The sequence below is a fragment of the Triticum aestivum genome, chromosome 3B (genome assembly GCF_018294505.1).
Source record: "Triticum aestivum cultivar Chinese Spring chromosome 3B, IWGSC CS RefSeq v2.1, whole genome shotgun sequence".
Lineage (NCBI taxonomy): Eukaryota > Viridiplantae > Streptophyta > Magnoliopsida > Poales > Poaceae > Triticum > Triticum aestivum.
The window spans coordinates 397070675-397089800 of NC_057801.1; the positions used below are offsets into that span (position 1 = coordinate 397070675).

Here is a 19126-nt window from a genome sequence, read left to right on the forward strand (position 1 = left end):
TGGTGGTCGTCCTCCCATAGAGGCAATTCTCTTTAACCAAGAGGACATAATGCGTTTACGATCTCTAGATCATGTTGCTTACAATGAAAATTGAAGGAAGAGGGTCCCTACCGATGTTTTAGTTGATAATATTTCTGAGCTTCATGATAATTTTGCTATACAAAACAATGGATTTGGTTTCTCTCTTGGAAATAAGCTCATGACTTTTTGCCAAAAGAACGCTTACAACTATGAGTTGGTTTTACAATATGAAGGGCCAAAGGAGGAAACGATTCCTCCCGAGCTTGATCTTGGGGATTCTTATCCCATTAAATTTATCCCTTTTGATTACTTTTGCATACCACAAAGAAAACTTGCTGCTGAACGAAGGGAGTATGAGATGATTTTTCAAGATTTGTCTTATCATTACTATGATTATACCTAGATCTATTTGTGTTTTATGCCTAGCTAAGGGCGTTAAACAATAGCGTTTGTTGGGAGGCAACCCAATTTTATTTTTTTGTTCTTCGCTTTTTGTTCCTGGTTTGCTTTAAATAATTCATCTAGCCTCTGGTTAGATGTGGTTATGTGTTTTAATTAGTGTTTGTGCCTTTGGGATAGCTTACGGTGATAGTTGTTTTGATCCTGCTGAAAAACAGAAACTTTTGCGCCCAGTAAATAATTTCCTGGATTTTATTGAAATGTGATTTTGATCTAATTCTTTTTTCTCTGGATTTGTGCACAAATTTCCCAGGTCATACTAATTTTTCATAATTTTTGGAGTTACAGAAGTATTCGAGAGTTACAGGTTGCTACAGATTGTTCTGTTTTTGACAGATTCTGTTTTCTATGTGTTGTTTGCTTATTTTAATGAATCTATGGGTAGTATCGGGGGTATGAACCATGGAAAAGTTGGAATACAGTAGATATTACACTAATATAAATAAAGAATGAGTTTTCAACAGTACCATAAAGTGGTAGTTTATTTTCTTATACTAACGGAGCTTATGAGATTTTCTGTTGAGTTTTGTGTTGTGAAGTTTTCAAGTTTTGGGTAAGGATTTGATGGACTATGGAATGAGGAGTGGAAAGAGCCTAAGATTGGGGATGCTCAAGGCACCGCAAGGTAATATTCAAGGACAACCAAGAGCCCATGCTTGGGGATGCCCTGGAAGGCATCCCCTCTTTCGTCTTCGTCTATTGGTAACTTTACTTGAGGCTATATTTTTATTCGCCACATCATATGTGTTTTGCTTCGAGCGTCTTGTGTGATTTGATTCTTTGCTTTTTAGTTTTCCACAATCATCCTTGCTGTACACACATTGTGATAGGGACACGCATGAATCGAGATTTATTAGAATACTCTACTTGCTTCACTTATATCTTTTGAGCTAGGCAATACTGCTCTAATGCTTCACTTATATCTTTTTAGAGCACGGCGGTGGTTTTATTTTATAGAAATTTATGAACTCTCATGCTTCACTAATATTATTTTGAGAGTCTCTAAACAACATGGTAATTTCCTTTGGTTATAAATTTAGTCCTAATATGATAGGCATCCAAGAGAGATATAATAAAAACTTTCATATAAAAAGTGCATTGAATACTATGAGAAGTTTGATTCTTTATGATAGTTTTGAGATATGAAGATGGTGATATTGGAGTCATGCTAGTGAGTAGTTGTGAATTTTAGAAATACTTGTGTTAAATTTTGTGATTCCCATAGCATGCACGTATGGTGAACCGTGATGTGATGAAGTCGGAGCATGATTTATTTATTTTGATTGCCTTCCTTATGAGTGGTAGTCAGGGATGAGCGATGGTCTTTTCCTACCAATCTATCCCCCTAGGAGCATGTGCGTAGTACTTCGTTTCGATAACTAATAGATTTTTTTGCAATAAGCATGTGAGTTCTTTATGACTAATGTTGAGTCCATGGATTATACGCACTCTCACCCTTCCACCCTTGCTAGCCTCTCTTGTGTCGCGCAACTCTCGCCGTACCATACACCCACCATATATCTTCCTCAAAACAGCCACCATACCTACCTATTATGGCATTTCCATAGCCATTCCGAGATATATTGCCATGCAACTTTTCATTGTTCTATTTATTATGACATGCTTCATCATTGTCATATTGCTTTGCATGATCATGTAGTTGACATCGTATTTGTGGCAAAGCCACCTTTCATAATTCTTTCATACATGTCACTCTTGATGCATTACACATCCTAGTACACCGCCGGAGGCATTCATATAGAGTCATATTTTGTTCTAAGTATCGAGTTTTAATTCTTGAGTTGGTAAGTAAATAAAAGTGTGATGATCTTCATTATTAGAGCATTGTCCTAGTGAGGAAAGGATGATGGAGACTATGAATCCCCCACAAGTCGGGATGAGACTCTGGACAGAAAAAAAAGAGGCCACTAAATTGAGAAAGGCCCAAATAAAAAAACAAAATTAGAGAAAAAGAGAGAAGGGGCAATGTTACTATCCTTTTTCCACACTTTTGCTTCAAAGTACCACCATGATCTTCACGATAGAGGGTCTCCTATGTTGTCACTTTCATATACTAGTGGGAATTTTTCATTATAGAACTTGGCTTGTATATTCCAATGATGGGCTTCCTCAAATTGCCCTAGGTCTTCATGAGCAAGCGAGTTGGATGCACACCCACTTAGTTTCTTTTTGAGCTTTCATAAACTTATAGCTCTAGTTGCATCCATTGTATAGCAATTCCTACTCACTCACATTGATATCTATTAATGGGCATCTCCATAGCCCATTGATACGCCTAGTTGATATGAGACTTTCTCCCTCTTTTTGTCCTCTCCACAACCACCATATTCTATTCCACCTATAGTGCTATATCCATGGCTCACGCTCATGTATTGCGTGAAAGTTGAAAAAGTTTGAGAACATCAAAAGTATGAAACAATTGCTTGGCTTGTCATCGGGGTTGTGCATGATTTAAATATTTTGTGTGATGAAGATGGAGCATAGCCAGACTATATGATTTTGTAGGGATAGCTTTATTTGGCCATGCTATTTTGAGAAGACATGATTGCTTTATTAGTATGCTTGAAGTATTATTGTTTTTATGTCAATATTAAACTTTTGTTTTGAATCTTAGGGATGTGAACATTCATGCCACAATAAAGGAAATTACATGGATAAATATGTTAGGTAGCATTCCACATCAAAAATTATGTTTTTATCATTTACCTACTCGACGACGAGCAGGAATTAAGCTTGGGGATGCTTGATACGTCTCCAACGTATCTATAATTTTTTATTGTTCCATGCTATTACATTATTTGTTTGGGATGTTTTTATGCATTGTTATAATATTTTATATTATTTTTGGGACTAACCTATTAACCTAGAGCCCAGTGCCAGCTCCTGTTTTTGAGTTTCGCAGAAAAGGAATACCAAACGGAGTCCAAACGGAATAAAACTTTCGCGATGATTTTGTCGGACCAGAAGACAACCAGGAGACTTGGAGATGAAGTCGAAAGAGCCACGAGGCGGCCACAAGGACGAAGGGCGCACCCCCACCCTTGTGGGCCCCTCGTGCACCCCCTGATATTTATTCTTCGCCTATATGTTCCCATATATCACCAAACCAACAGGGGCATCCACGAAAACACTTTTACACCATCACAACCTTCTATACCCGTGAGATCCCATCTAGGGGCCTTTTCCAGCGTCCTTCCGGTGGGGGATTTTGTCACGGAGGGCTTCTACGTCAACACCATTGCCCTTTCGATGAAGCGTGAGTAGTTTACCACAAACCTATAGGTCCATAGCTTGTAGCTAGATGGCTTCTTCTCTCTCTTTCATTCTCAATACCATGTTCTCCTCGATGTTCTTGGAGATCTATTCGATGTAATACTTTTTGCGGTGTGTTTGCCGACATCCGATGAATTCTGGATTTACGATCAGCTTATTTATGAATATTATTTGAATTTTCTCTGAATTCTTATATGCATGATTTGATATCTTTGCAAGTCTCTTCGAATTATCGGTTTGGTTTGGCCAACTAGATAGGTGTGCTTAGCTTTGGGTTCAATCTTGCGGTGTCCTTTCCAAGTGACAATAGGGGCAGCAAGGCACGTATTGTATTGTTGCCATCAAGGATAAAAACATGGGGTTTTCATCATATTACTTGAGTTAATTCCTCTACATCATGTCATCTTACTTAATGCATTACACCATTCTTTATGAACTTAATACTCTAGATGCATAATGGATAGCGGTCGATGTGTGGAGTAAAGGTAGTAGATGCGGAATCATTTCGGTATACCTGACACGGACGTGATGCCTATATTCATGATCATTGCCTTAGATATCGTCATAACTTTGCGCTCTTCTATCAATTGCTCGGTAGTAATTTCTTCACCCACCGTATTATTTTCTATCTTGAGAGAAGCCTCTAGTGAAACCTATGGCCCTCGGGTCTCCTTTCCATCATATAAGTTTCCGATCTACAATATTAGTTTCCGATCTACTATTCTTGCAATCTTTTACTTTCTCATCTATAAACCAAAAATACCAAAAATATTTACTTTATCGTTTATCTATCGCTATCATATCTCACTTTTGCAAGTAACTATGAAGGGATTGACAACCCCTTTATCGCATTGGGTGCAAGTTTGTTTGATTGTTTGTGCAGGTATTTTCTGATTTGTGTGTTGTCTCCTACTAGATTGATACCTTGGTTCTCAAACTGAGGGAAATACTTATCTCTACTTTGCTGCATCACCCTTTTCTGTTCAAGGGAAAAACCAACGCAAGCTCAAGAAGTAGCAGTGCTCCCCAAGCAGAGGAACTTGGACGAATGAATCCCTTGCAAAGAGATTTGTCGATTTCCTCCTTAAGCTCAAGGAGTTCATGTGGTGGCATCTTGTATGGCCGCTTAGCCATAGGAGTAGTGCCCTGCTTCAAGTCTATGATGAATTCAACAGCTCTAGCAGGGGGTATTCTTGGAAGTTCTTCTGGAAAGACATCTTCAAAATCACGAACGACTAGAATGTTCTCTATTCCCTCAAGAGGTGAGGCATTCAATGCATTCAGAACATATATCTGATTCTCGGCATCCTGAGCAGCTCAGACTGAGTATTGTACTGTCTGCCCAGAAGGGTGAGTGAGTTGGACTGTCTCAGTAGCATAGTCAATCAAAGCATTATGGGTTGTCAACCAATCCATACCAAGAATGATGTCTATGTTGGAAGGTCCGAGTACAATGAGAGAAGCTGGAAAAAGTAGACCTCCAATCTCGATTTGGTTGAGAGGGATTACCATTGAGGTTTTACACTTGGACCCCGGGGATTGAACCGTTAGAGGAGTGGGTAATTCTTCCATGTATAACTCATGCGACTGAACAAATTGTTGGGACACAAAAGCATGTGATGATCTTGAATCAAAGAGAACAGAAGCTGGCACTAAATTATTGCGAAGGGTACCCATCACGATTTTTGGGGACACACGAGCTTCTTCAATCTTGACATGGGATACTTGACCACCAGTCACCGTAGGCGGCCTGGCACTACAACTACTCGTATGATGGTTTCGACGGCCCTTCTTACGGTCAACAGGACGACGTGATGAATTCTATGGCTAACCCTGGTGACAGTTGAAAGCATGGTGCCCTGGCTGTCCACACTTGCGGCATAAACCATCATTATGGGGAGGAGCCATAGCATTGGACTGTCCACCCTGAATCGTTAGTTGTCTCAGCGAGTGGGGCGGACAAGCTACAACATAAGACGGCCTTGGTGTTGGAGCAGGTCGGTGATGAACATTGTGTGGGATCCAGACTCGACCTTTCTGAGCAGGCTGACCCGAGGATGGACCCACATCTCTGGTACGCTTGAGCGACTTCTGGTACTCAATCAGACCAGTTTCAGTTCAGAAAGCTTAACTGACAAGCGTCGCAAAGTCTACACAATCATGACCAACAAGTGCGACCTTTATATCGGGATGCAGTCCTTCATGAAATTTCTCCTGCTTGTGAACGTCAGTGCAGACGTCATCCGTAGCATAGCGAGATAATTGAAGGAATTTCTTCTGATATTCATCCACAGTCATCATGCCCTGTGAGAGTTTGCGGAACTCCTTCTTCTGGTCCGTCAGACCTTGAGGAACGTGTCGTGTACAGAAAGGCTAACTAAAATTCCTACCAAGTGGTTACAGTCTCTACAGGTAGCATACCCCTGTGGCTTTCCCACCATTGAGCAGCTGGACCCTTCAAGTGTTGCAAAGGTGACGTAACTGGCAGAGGCAACAATAGTTGACTCCATCTCAAACAGGATGTCACGAAGCCAATCATCAGCATCCATCGGATTAGTGGAGTTGCGGAAAATGGATGGGTTGAGGCGCACAAATTCTTACAGTGTTATTGGGGCAGGCTGTTAACGAGCATTCTGGTTCAGAAACTGGGCCATTACCCCAGTCATAAACTGACGATTCAGCTCAAACTGCTGCATCATTGTGGCAATATAGGGTGGAGGTGGAGGGTCGTGAGCCATCCTGCTAAAAACATTAGGGAGCAGTTTAACAAGGGGTGGACCAGGTGTATGGAATCATTCACGATGTAACTTGAACAATGAGCAAAGGCACAGTATGTACAAAGCAGTAGTCATTAAAGACACACACACACACACACATACATACATATATATATATATATAGGCTTGCTAAACTATGGCTGCGCGCATTCTACCTTATCCTACGCTCCGGCCACTTCAACCGAGCCAACCTACGCGACTAATTAGGCCGACGCGCTAACCAGGTGGAAGGGCGCGGGCGACGTGGGAAAAGATTGATCGTAACGCTTACGACCAAAACTGTTGGCGGCGCTTTGCTGGCCTTCTCCTAGACAAAAAGATAGTAATGGATTACCATCGCCCTGGTGTCGCTTTGCCAGCCTTCTCTCAGAAAAAAAAATAGTAACACGTTACCGTTGCCATACTTTAGTTAACAGTCATCCCTCGCACGCCTACACAGAAAAAAAATCGTAGCTCTATTACTATCTACTCTTAATCTACTACTGGCAATGATTAGGGATGCAACCTTCATATCTACCTGCCGGTAAATAACCTAGGTCCATTACTATCTACACTTAATCTATTACTGACAATGTTTAGGAATGAAATCATGATGGCTTAGAGCCGCCGGTAAAAACCTAGGTCCATTACTATCTACACTTAATCTATTACTGGCAATGTTTACAAATGAAATCATGATGTCTTAGAGCCGGTAAAAAACATAGGTCCATTACCATCTATACTTATTTTATTACGGGCAATGAATACTGACGCAAGATCTCGCGTAGCGGAGCAACACATGGTAATATAACTAAACATGTTACTTTATTTTGCACATGCCGTTACCCACCAAATCTGCCTTCTCATCGACCGGCGCACCCGCCTGTGATTAGTAGCAGCAGCCTGCGTAGCAGAGAAACACATGGTAACAGAAATAAAGCGTGTTACTTTATTTTGCATATACAGTTACCCTCAAAATTTGGCCTTCTGAGCGACCCGCGTGCGCGTGATTAGGAGCAGCGGCCGGCGCGTAGATTAACTCAAAATGCGCGCACGCTCACTATATATATATATATATATATATATATATATATATATATATATATATATATATATATAGCCGGTCTATTCTGAATAACTATTCTGATAACACTTCTGCACTGCACACTCAACGCAAGGGCACTGCACTTTCAGTAGCAGGGGTACATCAATAAAGAGACTAGTGAACTTCGTGTATGAAAAAACTGCACGCGGTGTTTTTTCGGTATCATTTTCACTCTAGTTTTTTAACCATTTATTGGAACAAGGCATGTAATATACCATTGAAAAGCTATGGATTAGGTGCAACTTCGCCATGTTGAACACTTTTTGAGATTCCTCACGGTTTAAGAGAAGTTTTGAAAACGGTGCGGCGCATGACGAGTGGCAGCGAGCGTTTTTTCATGTTTTTTTCTAAACCGCTCGTCAGAATGAAGCAAATGATACGCCATTGGAAAGATATCATCGAGAGGCATATTTTTCATATATATTATTTTCTCTAATTCGTTATCATTTAAGACGAGTTTTAAATTTACTAAATCGCAGAATTATGTTTTTTCGAATTTTTTGCAATTTTTGGTACTGTTTTCGCTCCAATTTTTGAACTATTTGTCAAAACGAGGCGTATGATACGCCGTTGGAAAGCTACGGACGAGGCGCAACTTTCATATGTTGAAATAGTTTTGATATTCCTTACGGGTTTTAGTTAATTTTAAAAATTATGCGGCTGACGATGATAGGCAGCGGCCGTTTTTCACGAAATTTTTGCATACCGCTGGTTGGAATGATTGAAATTATACGCATTTGGAAAGATGTCTATGAGGCGCAACTTTTTTATGTAGAACACTCTATCTGATTTTTACGGTTTAAGAGCAATTTTGATTTTAACGAAATAAGAACACTCTATTTTTTCGCGACCCAAAATCGTCGTATGTACTACATCAGACAGAAAACGACACTGATTTCAAACTAAAAACCGCACTTCATCAGACCGACAAGTGCACTGCATGATTTCTTTTTTATGGGACGTAAATTTTCCCAAACAAGGTGGAGTGCACTTCATGTCGAGCGTTGGTGAACCGCAATACTACAAATAGTGAACCTCGAGACTACCGTAAACGGGCCACGACACTACCGAAAGTGAACCGCGTGAGTTTTTTCCAAACTCAATATTTTTTCGTCCGTAGACCGGGCGAGTGGACCGCAGGGACTGAGCAAGTGAACCACATGTAATGAGAAGTGAGTTGCTTTCTGAGGTGTTTTTGTTTTCGGATTACCAAGTGAACCACAAAGGAGTTTTATAGTGAACTACATGAGAAACAAAGTGAGCTTAAAAGCATGCATATCCATTCAATATTTTTTACACATGCATCTAGTACACAATAGAATCAACGATGCAGTACCCAACAGAACTGCACTAGGGAAAGACTTGCTTATACAAATGACCATCCATTCTTACTACCTTTTTTCTTTCTGCGTTTCCCATAAACAACAAATCAAACTTCAAAATGAACATTGATGTTCTCTTCTCTTTCTTACTGAGTGCACTGCAAATGATTTCCAAAAAAAAGAGTGAGCTGCAAAACAAAAAAAGAGTGAGCTGCAAAACAAAAAGAGTGAGCTGCACCCCACTGTAAAATTAAAAACACCAGAAAAAACTAAATGGCATCGGGTGAGCACTGCACACGCTACCCCACCAAACTGCACCAGTGCGGCTGCCGTACTGCACGCACTGTAGGATCCAGGCAACGGGGCTCATGGGAGGTCGAAGGGGGCGAGGCTGCGCAGTTCTAGGCGCCAGTGGCCAGTAGGAGGTCGCCGAGGACCTGGATGCGCAGAGCCAGGCGACGGTGGATCTCAGATGGTCGCTGGGACGGGGCGGCGTTGATCCCGCGTTGCGGGGAGAGGCGGGTGGGAGTGGTGATGGGAGCTGGTTGCCACATCGATGGCTGTCCCCGCCGGTTCTTGTGGTTGAAAGTCACGTCGTGGGCTGGTGGAGGTCGGATCCGGCGGTTGAAGACGCAATAGGGGCCGTCAGGGGAGGAAGAGAACTAGAGAGGGCGTGAGGGCAGAGGGTGGCCGCGGCGTCGGGGGCCAACCGCCGTGCTTGGGCGTGGTTGTCGGGGGTAGATCCCAAACCGCCTCCCCAGGAACCCACGCGCGCATCACGATGAGCAGTGGTGGGCGATGGAGCTCGTCGGCGTCGGGGGAACAACACCCACACCTCAGGAAGGGGTGGATCGGCCAGGGGGAGGGGAGGTCCGTCACGGTGAGGCGGATCCACGGCCTTCGCAGCTCGGCGATGAAGGAGAAAGGCAGGGCAGGGGGAGGGGGATCCACAGCCGTGGCGTTCAACTGGATCTGACGCGAGGGAGGTCAAGCCCCTGGTCGGATCCGTTGGAGGTTGGGCAGGCCTCGGCTCGGCGGCGGGAGGTGGCGGGTTTCAGCGAAGGCGAGGAGGGGAGATGTGGGGCGCACGCGAGGGGCTGTCTCTCGTCGGGGTGGTGAAGAAGGGGCGCGGCGGCCCCGACCAGGAGGAAGAGGTATGCGTGGCGGGGGGAGCAGTGGCGCGTGCCCCTGCCGGCTGCGGGGGAAGAAGCTTGGGTGGGGGAACGGGGGCTTGCTGCGGGCCGCGAGGGGAAGAAGGTGGGGGTGGGTTGACAAAGGTAGTTGGGATGGGAGGAGGGGTGTTAGCAGAATAAGAAACTGTTAGCAGAATAAGACTGTAAGAGGTGTTATATAGGGTGAGTCTATTCTGCTAACGCCCTTAAAATTCTTATTCTGCACACAAAAACCTTATTCTGCTAACACCGGCAACGAGACAGCCCGACACGAACAGCCTCGGAAAAAAGGTAGGATCTCTCCCTCCACCACCGGCTCCTCCCACCTCCCCTCCTCCATCCACTACCAGTCACCGTGACGCCACCCCGCCTTCGTCATCTCGGCCACCCCCCGATCCACTTCCTCACCGCCGCGCAGATCCTCGCCCGGGCCTCCTATCCACCCCCCGGCGCCCGCCCGCCCCCGCCCCGCCCCCGACTGCCGACCTCGACGGCCCCAGCCCCAGCTCCGCGCCACAACGCCTCCCCACCCAGCCGCGGCTACAACTCCGCCAGGCGACACCCCCCCCCCCCGCGCCGCCCCGCGACGGCCGGCTTCCACAACCCTGGCATCGCCACTACGTACGACCACCTCCACCCCTCCTCGCCTCCCCGGGAAAGGGATCCGAAAGGTTCTTGCCCCGCCACGCCGCCAAGTGACCGGATTCGAGGACTGAGCTCCACCTCCGCCTCCCGACCCCGTCCCCTCCTCAGATCCACCGGCGCGCCATGGATCCGTCGACGGCGACCCCGACGACTGCTGCTTCCACCTCTCGGCCAAATCCGACGCGCCCAGGCTCCCTTCTTTCTCACTACTTTGACCTCGTGCAGTTTGGCCAGCGAGACTGTGCAGTTGGTGAATGACGGGATTGCAGCTCCAGGCTCCCCGACTCCCTGTTGCCTCGATCGAGGGGACGCCCTAGCATCCTCCTTTTCCTCCCCGGTCCTCTGCTCCTCTCCTTGCGATTCTCCACTGACGGCAAGCAGTCCAGGCCGCTCCCTAATGCAGGACGGCTGGGTCTTCCTCTCTGGGAGCTTTTGTCGCTCTGCTGGAGCAGTCCACACAGCAGGCACACGCGGCCATCGTCGACTCCAGTGTAGTACAGTTTTGTGCTGTGAGGCGGGCGTCCTCGGGATTCGGCAGTGGACTCCAAACCTTGTGTTCATCCTTTTCTCTCTCTTGGTGCAGTACATTGCAACCTCCAGTGTCGTGTGCACGTTGACGCCTCCTGCAGTTCAGTGACGTCGGCATGCACAATAGCCCCATCTCTCTTTCACCTATGCTCCTCTCGTGTTGCTCTTCACTGATGCAGTATAGGTCGCTCCCTGATGCACGTCGTCTTGATTGTCGGTGCAGTCCGTCAGCGCACAAAATTGTTTGTGCGGGCAAAAGCAGTTTTGTAAATTTGCAGGGCTATTTACGATGTGCGATATTCTTACTGCATTGATGCAGCTAGGAACATGAAGCGGCGCTGCAACTCAGCGGCCCGGCGGCTACTGCTGCTGCTCGGAGGCCCGGTGTTTCCCGCTGCTGCCCGCTGCCCTTTGCACCCGGGCGGCTCATGCTACTTCTTGGTGTATGATGGCTCCCTTTGCTGCTCGGTGGCATGGCGGCCACCCGGCGACCAGGTGCCCTGTATTTCCTTTCCCATCTCGATTCCTCCTCACAGCAGCATGCAACTTACGATAGGGAAGAGATTTAGTGTTTGAGCAGTGCATTTTGAGCTTACGCTGAACTTGTGCACATAATTTGGAGAGATCCCATTAGCCATTGTCATGTAAGCATAGGTCCTGCATCAGTCACTAATGTTTCTGTCTTTAACATGAATACATGGACAATTAGTTAAATAATTTTATGAGCAAAAGATTCAAGAAGTGTGTGCAACATTCAGGTTATATCATATGGCTTTTTTCGTTGTAAATTCAGGTTATATCCGTCGGCGGGCAAAATTGTTTGTGCGGGCAAAAGCAGTCCACCGCCGGTGTACGATGCAGCTCCCTTTGATTTCTTTTTTCATTTAGTTTTGAGTGGGTTTTGTGTAAATTTGCAGGTCTGTTTTTTGTAAGTTTTATAAAATGAAGTTCGATAAAAAAACTTGGTGGTTCTCCAGACTTCTCTTTTGCTGCCCTGGATAAAAGAAGTTAGCTAGTCTTGTCCATGTAGTTCGGCTGCTCTAGCAAATTCTGTTTGTAATTGTTGGAAACACAATATAGTTGGTTCTGCCAAACTATGTGGTTGATTGTAAGTATTGAAGAAGAGAAAAGGATTGTGCGACAAAAAAATGTTGACTAATGATGCAGCTCATTATATATGGTTTGGTGGTTCGCTCCATGAAAGAAAAATGATAAGGCCGCTCATTCTTGATAGTAACGCTGTTCACTTCTCAATAGTGTTGTGGTTTACTTACATGTGAAGAGCGGTCCACTTTTTTGTTTGAGAAAATTTTCATCCGACAAAAGAAACGATGTAGTGCACTTGCCCGTCTGATGCAGTGCGGTATTTGGTCTGAAGCAGTTCAATTTTCGTCTGAGAAAATTTTCATCCGACAAAAGAAACTATGCAGTGCACTTGCCCGTCTGATGTAGTGCGATATTTAGTCTGAAGCAGTTCAATTTTCGTCTGAGAAAATTTTCATCCGACAAAAGAAATGATGCAATGCACTTGCCCGTCTGATGCAGTTTGGTATTTAGTCTGAAGCAGTGCAATTTTCTTCTGATGCGACTCATTCCTCGATTTTGGTGTCGCAAAAAACAGTGTCCGCATTTTGGTAAATTCGAAATTCCTCTTAAACTGTAAAGAATTAGAGAGTGTTCTACATGAAAAAGTTGCGCCTCGTCGATATCTTTCCAACGGCATATCGTTTGAATCATTCCGACTAGTGAATTGTAAAAATTTTGAGAAAAAACGGCCGTTGCCACTCGTCGTCTGCCGCACGATTTTCAAAATTAACTTAAAAACCGTAAGGAATCTCAAAAACATTTCAACATAGGAAAGTTGTGCCTCGTCCATAGCTTTTCAACGGTATATTACACGCCTTGTTTCGACAAACTATTAAAAAACAAGAGCGAAAACAGTACCGAAAATTTGAAAAATTTTGAAAAACGGAATTCCGCGACTTAGTAAATTTAAAACTGCTCTTAAACCGTACAGAATTAGAGAAAAAGCTATATTTAAAAAGATGCGCCTCGACGATATCTATCCAACGGTGTATCATTTGCTACGTTCCGACGAGCGATTTAGAAAAAAACGCGAAAAAATGCTCGCTGCCACTCGTTGTGGGCCGCACCATTTTCAAAACTGCTATTAAACTGCGAGGAATCTCGAAAAGTGTTCAACATGGCGAAGTTGTGCCTAATCCATAGCTTTTGAACGGTATATTACACGCCTCGTTCCGATAACGGTTAAAAAACCAGAGCAAAAAGGGTATCAAAAAAATATAGCTTGCAGTTTTTTGCGACGGGAAGTTCACTCGCGTGAGTACTGCAGCACACTTGGTTCAAGCAATGGCGTGCACTTGTGTTGAGCGTGCAGTTGTGACGCCCCCGATTTAATCGTACACTAATCATACACGCAAACGTGTACGATTAAGATCAGGGACTCACGGGAAGATATCACAACACAACTCTAAAAATAAAATAAGTCATACAAGCATCATAATATAAGCCAGGGGCCTCGAGGGCTGGAATACAAGTGCTCGATCATAGACGAGTCAGCGGAAGTAACAATATCTGAGTACAGACATAAGTTAAACAAGTTGCGTTAAGAAGGCTAGCACAAACTGGGATACAGATCAAAAGAGGCGCAGGCCTCCTGCCTGGGATTCTCCTAAACTACTCCTGGTCGTCGTCAGCGGCTTGCATGTAGTAGTAGGCACCTCCAGTGTAGTAGGAATCATCATCGATGGTGGCGTCTGGCTCCAGGGCTCCAGTAACTGGTTGCGACAACCAGGTAAAAGGGAAAGGGGAAAAGAGGGAGAAAAGCAACCGTGAGTACTCATCCAAAGTACTCGCAAACAAGGAGCTACACTACATATGCATGGGTATATGTGTAAAGGCCATATCAGTGGACTGAACTGCAGAATGCCAGAATAAGAGGGGGGTAGCTAATCCTGTCGAAGACTACGCTTCTGGCAGCCTCCGTCTTGTAGCATGTAGAAGAGAGTAGACTGAAGTCCTCCAAGTAGCATCTCCAAGTAGCATCACATAGCATAATCCTACCCGGCGATCCTCCCCTCATCACCCTGTGGAAAAGCGATCACCGGGTTGTCTGTGGAACTTGGAAGGGTGTGTTTTATTAAGTATCCGGTTCTAGTTGTCATAAGGTCAAGGTACAACTCCAAGTCGTCCTGTTACCGAAGATCACGACTATTTGAATAGATTAACTTCCCTGCAGGGGTGCACCACATAACCCAACACGCTCGGTCCCATTTGGCCGGACACACTTTCCTGGGTCATGCCTGGCCTCGGAAGATCAACACGTCGCAGCCCCACCTAGGCATAACAGAGAGGTCAGCACGCCGGTCTAACTCCTATGGCGCAGGGGTCTGGGCCCATCGCCCATTGCACACGTGGGCGGCCGAAAGCAGAACTAGCCCCCTTAATACAAGAGCAGGCTTACGTTCCAATCCGGCGCGCGCCGCTCAGTCGCTGACGTCTAGAAGGCTTCGGCTGATACCACGACGTCGAGTGCCCATATCTTTCCCGCGTAGTTGGTTAGTGCGTATAGGCCAGTGGCCAGACTCAGATCAAATACCAAGATCTCGTTAAGCATGTTATTATGAAGTAACCGCGAACGCTGAATAGGGCCAGGCCCACCTGTCTCCTAGGTGGTCTCAACCTGCCCTCTCGCTCCGCCACAAAGTAACAGTCGGGGGCCGTCGGGAACCCAGGCCCACCTCTACTAGGATGGAGCCACCTGTCCTTTCAGCCCCCTCATTAGAATCACTTCTGGGTACTCATCGAGCTGACCCGACTTTAGTCACCATCTATATAGTATGTATGTATGTATGTATAGTATATACCCGTGATCACCTCCCGAGTGATCACGACCCAATAGTATAGCAAGGCAGACTGACAAGAATGTAGGGCCAATGATGATAAACTAGCATCCTATACTAAGCATTTAGGATTGCGGGTAAGGTATCAATGACTGTAGCAACAATGACAGGCTATGCAACAGAATAGGAGTAACCGAACAGTAACATGCTACACTACTCTAATGCAAGTAGTATAGAGAAGAATAGGCGATATCTGGTGATCAAGGGGGGCGGGGGCTTTCCTGGTTGCTCTGGCAAGGAGGGGTCGTCAACTCCGTAGTCGAACTGGGGGTCGCCGGCATTCTCGGGGTCTACCGTAAAGTAGTAACGGAGGGGGGACACAATAAATAACAAAGCAATCAAAGAATCACAAAGCTTAACATGGCAATACGCGGTGCTAGGTGTGCCCTAACGCGGCAGTAGGTGGTACCGGCGAAAGGGGGAAACATCCGGGAAAGTATCCCCGGTGTTTCACCTTTTCGGGCAGATGAACTGGAGGGGAAAGTTGCGTGTTTGCTATGCTAGGGATGTGTGGCGGACGAATGGGCTGCATATCCGGATTCGCCTCGTCGTTCTGAGCAACTTTCATGTATAAATCGTTTTCATTTGACTTACGGATTATTTTATATGAATTTCTAAAGCTTTAATAATATTCTAGAATATTTGGAATTGTTTTAAATTTGAAAGTTAATTTCTAAAGTGCAGTCAACCCAGTCAACTTTTGACTAGTCAAAAGGAATAGCATGGCCCACATGTCATGGCCATAGGTGTAGATTACTTAGGCTAAATTAATTTAAACTAGGGGGCCACATGTCATTGTTTATATAGACTAATAAGCACTAAATTACATCCTACCTAAACTAGCCCTAATTAATCCTAGCCTAATTAAACCATGGGCCGGCCGGTCGCATAGCCAGCCGTGGCAGTATACACACACGCACACACGGAACACATAGCTAGGGGTTACTTTTGTTCCCTGTTAACAGAACAAAGCATTTTGCGATTTTTATAGAATTTAATCCATGCCGTATTTGAATTTGGTCCAATGGAATAATTTGGAGGTTGTCATGTGAACTCCCAACACAAATTAATTTCAACGAAGTTAGACTTTGTTTGACCATAGTTTTGCTGCCATCCAGAGAGCTAAGAATGTAGGAATCGCAAAAGCTAGCCAGCGCTATAGTAACATTCAGTTACGGTAGCAGCGGCAGCAGAGAAGCGAATTGCAGTGGCAGGAGGGGAGGAGCGCGGCAGTAGCAGCAGCAGTTTGCAGGGCGCGGCCCCGGGCGTACGCGCACACGGCGGGTTCAGAGAGAGGCGGACAGCGGGAGGCAGGTTGCAGGCGGCAGCAAGGCCTTGCGCGGACGCGAGCGTAAGAGGGCCCGGACATGGGGGGGCTGGGCGCGGCCTAGGGCGCATGGGCGTGAGCAGGGGGCTCGCGGGCGCAACGGCCAGTAGGGACGCGGGTGAGCGGGCGCGCGACGGCGGTTCCGGCCAGGAACAAGGTGGGGCGCGATGAGACGAGGTAAACGCGGCGGCCGGAGTAACACCATTGGCAACAGCAAGCAATAACAGCGGATTGAGCATCAGACGAAGGGGAAACCACGGCGAGGCTCACCTAGTAGGCGCACGAGGGCCCGTTGGAAGTTTAGGAGTAGCAGCCGTAGTGTATTCGATGGAGAGGCGTCGGTGGCCGAAGAGGAAGAGGCGTTCGACCCTGGCGAAGAAGAGGCGCCCAGCTCGAGCCCTTAGATGTAGTCAAAGTAGAGGAGGGAGGTGGTGCTCTTGGACTCCTTCGTGAAGCTCGGGGAGGCCCCGGTGCGCGGTGATGACGAAGATACGATGACGGCAACGCACGGGCGGCGATTCGTGCGAGAGGGAGGGCGAATGGGGATTAGGGTTCCAGGTGCCGTGGGAAGAGGGCGCCGGTCTTATAGGCGAGGTGGTCACCGAGGAGGGCCGCCGGATGGCCGACACGGCGATGGCCGGTGCCGTGGCAGGCATCGGCGCGGCCGCACCCTCCTGTGAACAGGGGAGCGGGGAAACAGGGGCAAGGTGGGCTGGCCTGGTGGCCTAGGGGGCCAAGGCCCAGGGGAGGGGAAGGTCTTTTTGTTTTTCTATTTTTTTACTTTTGTTCTTGTTTTTCTTTTTAGTTGCCATTTATTTTAGTCCTAGTAAAATATAAACTTAGCATCTAAATTAGTATTTCAACCTAGTACACGGTCACAAAAAGTCTATGCCCCAAATAACTTAGTTTGACATTTTATTAATTATAAAAGGTATTTAAATAATTGTTGTTGCTACTGTTTTAATCATTTTAGAGTATTTTAGAATTTTATAAATTTAGTATGGATTAATTGACACAAACCGAACATTTTAGTTTTAATGTTTCAATACTTTCACCGATCGACTTTATTTTGAAGTTTAATTCCGAACCGGTTTTGAATTAACGTGAGGTTAACAACAGTAAGCGAGGTGATGTGGCATCATTAATGGAGGTTCACTGTAGCTTAATCATCTGGGCGTCACAATTCTCCTCCACTACAAGAAATCTCGTCCCGATATTTAAGAGGGGGACTAAGGGGAAAATTCTGGTTATGAAATTTTAACGGGTCTTCTCGATCTTGGTTGCTCTTCTCGAAGAGGTCGATCCATTATGTTGAAGTCTTTATTTCTCTGCTCCAGCTCATCATGATCAAGTCGTCATCCTTTCTTCGGGATCTCCATCGTCCTACGAACGCGACCAAGGGAAAAACTCCGGAAGAACGCATCTCCACAAAGTTAGGCATCTGACGGTGAACTCAATGGGAAATACATAAGGTACCCCACGAGTTGTATTTCAGTGAATTCACTGAGTGCAATATACGATGGTACCAAAGTTTCAAACGGGTAGGCAATCGTTCGATGCCTGAAACAAAGTGTGAAAAGGGGTTCAAAGCAACAAGAATAAGTATTGCGTCTGATACCAGAATAGATCACTAGGAAGGTGGCTCGCGATTTACCTACGAAACCAAGAGCAAGGGATAACTGTGTCAACAAGGTGTACAGGAGAGTCAGGTTTCGATCCTGTCGAACTGTGGGTTATGGGCCCACCATGTGGGTTAAAAGTAGGAAGGGGGGTTGACATCTTACACGGTCATGATAGCAAGGCATGTTAGAGGGTAGCCTCTCAATTATGTCGGCAACAACATCGATACCAAGGGCGAGGGACGAAGAGAACCATTTTCCTGCTCGTTGAACGAGGCGGACCAATAGGCAAAGTTCTCGTCCATCGGTGGTTATCGGGATGTCAACAACAATAGTAACAGGGTCTTATTGATAGAGTTGTACAACCGAGGTGTTTATATAAGCAGCGAATCATTACCGCTTAGATCATATAAACCACGAGAAATGTTAAACAAGACAATGGAAAGGAAAATGTGATCATTAGATTAAACAGAACAATGGAAAGAAAAATGTGTTTAAACACATATGTCAGGGGTATATCCTTCCCAAGGACAAGCAGAACATGATAACCATGACATGATATTAAGTAGAAAAGCCTCTAGGTGAGGGGAGAGAAATTTTCATGACATTATCCATACAGCGGTGTTTGGATAATTGAGCAAGAAACGTTTAGCATTGGGCTTCAAATGTTCTTGTTGAAAAATCGGAGTACCATAGACATGCATTCGAGATAGCATTGACATGGTAAACAGGTGAAGATCAGACTTTGGAAACAAAAAGGATCCATCAGGAACAACTTATAGAATAAGTCTTGCAATTTCCTCATGGAAGAATGGATAACCTTGCTAAAAAGGAAACTATAACAGTAGGTCGTCTGGCCAAGTGTGCTGGGCATGACATCACCTTACCAGGTCATATACAGACCAATGTTGTGACTCTTGGAAAGTGTTTCAACCATCATATCTGACCGAGATTC

The 19126-nt window shown here is 45.5% G+C and overlaps 1 long non-coding RNA gene across 1 annotated transcript; it reads left to right on the forward strand.

Annotated features, from left to right (window-relative positions):
• Nucleotides 1-10919: 10919 nt before the first annotated feature.
• LOC123070044 (uncharacterized) lies at nt 10920-12461 on the forward strand. The gene is made up of 2 exons (XR_006433312.1): nt 10920-11797; nt 12096-12461. It is a non-coding gene; the product is annotated as an uncharacterized lncRNA (long non-coding RNA).
• Nucleotides 12462-19126: the final 6665 nt, after the last annotated feature.